Source organism: Scylla paramamosain, chromosome 1, assembly GCF_035594125.1.
Source record: "Scylla paramamosain isolate STU-SP2022 chromosome 1, ASM3559412v1, whole genome shotgun sequence".
NCBI classification, from domain to species: domain Eukaryota; kingdom Metazoa; phylum Arthropoda; class Malacostraca; order Decapoda; family Portunidae; genus Scylla; species Scylla paramamosain.
In genome coordinates, this window is record NC_087151.1 from 11,045,001 (window position 1) to 11,050,000 (window position 5,000).

A 5,000-nucleotide genomic window follows, 5' to 3' on the forward strand; every position below is an offset into this window, starting at 1 on the left:
TTTTTCTTCTTTCATTTAGAATTATTAGATTTAGGGGAGGCGGAGAGAGAGAGAGAGAGAGAGAGAGAGAGAGAGAGAGAGAGAGAGAGAGAGAGAGAGAGAGAGAGAGAGAGAGAGTGGGGAAATGTGTTTAAATAGTTGTGGTAACATATGTGAATCCCTCCCTCCTCCTCCTCCCCCTCCTCCTCCTCCACACAGGTGTACACATTTGGTCATTCATCACCGCCTTCATTCATTTAAACCTCGACGCCACCCCCACCACCACCACCACCACCACCACCACCTAGATTTATACTTGATCTTTCTCTTCCTTCTCATTACCTGCCATTCTTCTCGCCTTCTGCGTTGTCGCCTTCCTTTCCTTATCTTCTTGTTCCTTTTGTTCTTGTTTCTACTGCTCCTCCTCCTCCTCCCCCTCCAGCAGATATTCTTGCACATTTCTTTCCTTCCTTTCTACAACCCTCATTCTTTTCTTTCCTTCCGCCCTTTTAAACTTCGTGTGTGTTTTTCTTTTATTTCGCTTTATTCTAAATTATAGGTTTGGGTTGACTTTTTTTCCTTCTCTCCTTATTATTTTGACCTGAAGAATTGAGTGACCTTGACTCTCTCTCTCTCTCTCTCTCTCTCTCTCTCTCTCTCTCTCTCTCTCTCTCTCTCTCTCTCTCTCTCTCTCTCTCTCTCTCTCTCTCTCTCTCTCTCTCTCTCTCTCTCTCCCTGCATCTCAATTCTTTCTTATTCCTTTCATCTTGTCACACACACACACACACACACACACACACACACACACACACACACACACACACACACACACACACACACACACACCTTCAGTATTACTACCTGCGCAGTGTGGACGAGCGGGAGGGTGGAGGAGGAGAAGGAGGAGGCAACGCTGAATTAGTGAATGGTTTAAGTCAATGAAGGGACAGGTAAGGAGTGGAGGAGGAAGAGTAGGAGGAGGAGTTTTGGGTTGGGATGCTTGAGGGCAGAGGAAGGAAGAAGGGTGGGGAAGAGATGAGACAGAAAAAGAGAGGAGTGGTGCTTTGAACGAGGAGAGAAAATAAGAAGAGAGGAGATGGAGGAATGCTTGAAAGAGGAGGAGGAAGAAAGAAGAGAATGAAGTAAGAAGGTGAGGTGAGGTATCGTGGTGATGCTGAGAGGGAGAGGAGTGGAAAGGGAGGCGTAGAGAGTGCCTTAGGTACCTGCCTACCTTCCTTCTTACCTACCTAGCTAGCCACTTCCCCAACGATAATATTATGCGCATTAATACTTGGCGCTCCCTCTCCCTATGTCCGTACACCCGGCCCCACGACCACTATTTGTGTACGACCACCACCATCACCACTACCAGCCAGCTAGCAGAAGCCACACCCCCTCTCCTCCTTCCCTCTCTCTCCTCTCAGTGGGCCTTGGGGAGGGAGGAAAGGGGAAGTGCAAGGAGGAGGAGGAGTTGGGAGATGTTTGTAAGGTGTTTTCTCCCTCCTCTGCATTATTCTCGAGGCTTAAATTAACAGGCGAGGGAGGCGGAGAGAAGGAAGGGTGTTAGCAGGAGCTGTGTTTATGGGAGGCGGTGCGGCGGCGGCGGCTCTCTCATTCTACGTCTGGCAGCTCTCATCCCGCTCTTATGAATGAAACGAACGCCTGTTGCTGGCTGTGGTCACCTTTCTTCTGCAATATGGCCATTTTCTAGGCTATTTCTCTACTTTTAGGATGGTATATGCACTCAGGATGATCTTATAGGTTTATTCTCGATGCTAAATTTATGTGGTACCTGCTTTGGAGACAAATAATTGCGCAAGAGGAGAATGTTTCGATATAATTCACAACCAGTACCTGGATGCGATAGGAGGCGTTTGGGTGCATTATAACATCAAAAACATGATAAAGTTAATGTTTCTAGTAATTCTGTATCAAAGAAAGTACGCTTGATTAAGTATATGTGGAAATAGTGGAAAATTTGTGGCGACGTGAACTCCCCCGCCCCGACAGTGGACTCGCCCGTGCCTCGCCTGGGCTGGGCTGACGCTGAGGGAGTGAGGGTCCATATTTGGTTCAACTGTGAGAGGGTGAACACTCCTGCTGTGTGCTCTTAAGGATTATATCGACATTTGGATTTTCAAAAGCCTCTTCTACTTCTCTCAGCTGTATTACCGTCGTTTGTGGATTTACCTACTGATGCGAATTTGTGGGAATAGGTAAGTGTGGCGGGGAGGGACGCGAGGTTGTCAAAGTGAGCAGCCATTTCATTCAATGGTGAACACTTGTCTCATTCATAAAAACCAAGCAGAACCTTCCTAGCCTGCGATGCCACGAGTTACAGAGGGGCGTGCAGCGGCCAAGAACCCTCCTTCCGCCAGTGTCGTGCCCCCATCCACCCGCCCGCAGAAGGAAAGGAGCGGAAGGGAGAGAAAAGTGGCCGAAAAGGGCTTATATCCGAGCATGTGTGTGGTGGTGGTGGTGGTGGCTGGTTGGCCTGCGAGCCGCGCCCCGCCAGCCCGCCCGGCGCCCTGTGCCGTGGTGTTCGGGAGAGAGAAAGAGAGAGAGGGAGGGAGATAGACAGAGAGAGCCATCACGGGTGTTCTCCTACTCGTCCCCCACATCCTCCTCCGTCGTCGTCGTCGCAGTGGATCTACCGCCAAGGGACACGCAGGATTTTAGGATACAGTGCACTGTGGCTTCGTACCTCCACCTCGCCTCCTCCTCCTACTCCTCCAGCAGCAGCAGCGAAGGAAGGGAGGAAGCCATGATCGTCTGCACGTAGAGGCGGAGGCGGTGAGTGTCAGCCAGGCATTCGAATGGCCGTCGATGCTGACTGACTGACTACCTGATGCGAGGAAGGACTGATGCGGGATGGATGGATGGATGGATGTAGTACTGCTGCTGCTGCGGAGATGCGAAGTGATTCACGGTGTGTGGCTGTGAAGTGACGAAGTGACTGACTGGTGGTGGTGGTGGTGGTGGTGATGTAAGCTCATGAATCTCAGCAGTGACTAGGGAGGGTGTATACATGAAGTGACTGGATGTGCCGCAGTACTCGAGAAGCTGCTGTAAAGTGAGACAGGCAACATCGTTACGTGTAAAGTGACTGACAGAGATAAGGTGAAGTAACGCAGCGAAGAGACCTGGCGAAGCTGTGGTGACTCAACAAGATGAGCGTGTACAGTACTGTAGTGAGGCAACGTGGAGCGTGAAGTGACTCACTCTGACCTAAAGTGAAGCTTAGGAAGTCACTTATCTAACGTGTACGTGAGGAAAGCTGCTTGTGTGTGCGTGTGACGTGGAAGTGGGTGACTTCCTGTGTACGTGAAGCGTGTGCACATGCATACACGTAAGTAAGCAAACACATTATGCATATTGTTCATTGATATCGAGTGTACTATCATGTGCACATGAAGCATATTAATAAGTGTACGTATGAGAAGTGTACATGAAACTTCGTGTACTTCAAGATGAGTGACGTGTTATGTACGTTTTTCATCTACCCTGCATACTAGAAGACGTGTACGTATATTGCCAGCATCGTGTACGTAAATGTGTGGGTTTCTTGGACCCTGCAAAGTGAACTACTGAAAGAAAGAAAGAAAGAAAAGAACCGAAGGAAGTACTGGTTTGGTATTGAGGATAGTGATGATGAGGAAGCCGGTATGTGTGTGTGTGTGTGTGTGTGTGTGTGTGTGTGTGTGTGTGTGTGAGGCATCATCCTTGGTGGTGAAAACTCAATGGTGTGTTTAAACTTGATGTGTCCGGGAGGAAAGCTTGAAAAGAATTGATCCGAGAGAGAGAGAGAGAGAGAGAGAGAGAGAGAGAGAGAGAGAGAGAGAGAGAGAGAGAGAGAGAGAGAGAGAGAGACCTTTCACATGAATTAGACTTTATAGCAGATCAAAAATAAAAGGAAAAGTATCATGCCGAATGAGAGAGAGAGAGAGAGAGAGAGAGAGAGAGAGAGAGAGAGAGAGAGAGAGAGAGAGAGAGAGTAAAGAAAAAAAAAGTTTGATTCATTATAAGCAGACGCCCCGTGCTGGTGTCCTCTAATACCCTCCTCCTCCTCCTCCTCCTCCTCCTCCTCCTCCTCCTCCTCCTCCTCCATTGCAAGACTCCCCTTTCCATCCCGTCATCTGCCTCTCCCTCCCTCCCTCCCTCCCTCACTCACTTCCCTCCTTTCCTCTCACCCCGCATGGCATTGTTAGTAGTACTTCGACACTCCCTCTCTCCCTCCATTACTTAAATTCTTCTCACAGTTAGCTTCCCTCGCATCACGTGTTTCAAATGATATAATATTCTGAAATGGCTGCTCACCAAGAACTTTTGATATTTTATTTTTCTGTATGATTTTAGACATTTCTCCTTTTCCAACTTGTTATTATGGGATTAGTGAAGTTAATTGATATTGCGGTTGACTTATTGTTGCTAGTGTATTTGGATTTTTTTTTTTCACTGATAAACACAAATAACAAGTTGGATGTGGAAGTGTCTTAGTTTTATTTATTTTTAGTGTTTATTATGTTGTGGTGTTTGCTATTGTTATTATTATTATTGTTGTTGTTGTTGTTGATGTCATCATTTTATATGGGTATGTATGTATTTGCGTGTGTGTGTGTGTGTGTGTGTGTGTGTGTGTGTGTGTGTGTGTGTGTGTGTGTGTGTGATATGTATTACTAAGTATATTATTAATATTACCTATCATTTTTATTTGCATTAACATAACATTTACTGCATTCTGTATGGATGAGAATTAAACACACACACACACACACACACACACACACACACACACACACACACACACACACACACACACACACACACACACACACTAACATTCCAACACAGAACAGGCAGGTGTCATCTCAACGCAATGCTTCTTGGAGACTCGAGAACTGTATTGCTGGGGCTGGAGTGGGCTTACGTCTTTGGTTTGGACTTGAGAGAAGGGCTGGAAGATGAGACACGGGGCCATAACACCATTACAACACCAGTCCACCAATTCCCACAGTGCCTGG

General features: G+C 47.3%; 1 protein-coding gene and 1 long non-coding RNA gene across 3 annotated transcripts in view; both read left to right on the plus strand.

Annotated features, from left to right (window-relative positions):
- The window catches only part of LOC135100552 (uncharacterized), a 234,695-nt gene that overhangs the window by 130,513 nt on the left and 99,182 nt on the right, over nucleotides 1-5,000 (plus strand). The window lies entirely within an intron of this gene.
- Nucleotides 2,035-5,000, plus strand: part of LOC135100536 (protein sprouty-like) — an 18,807-nt gene continuing 15,841 nt past the window's right edge. The window contains exon 1 of one of the 2 annotated variants that reach the window (XM_064003522.1): nucleotides 2,035-2,195. The gene's annotated coding sequence lies outside the window, so the exon portion shown is untranslated. Of the gene's footprint in view, nucleotides 2,196-2,222; nucleotides 3,329-5,000 lie in introns of those variants that run through there. The other variant, XM_064003529.1, reaches the window with a different exon arrangement.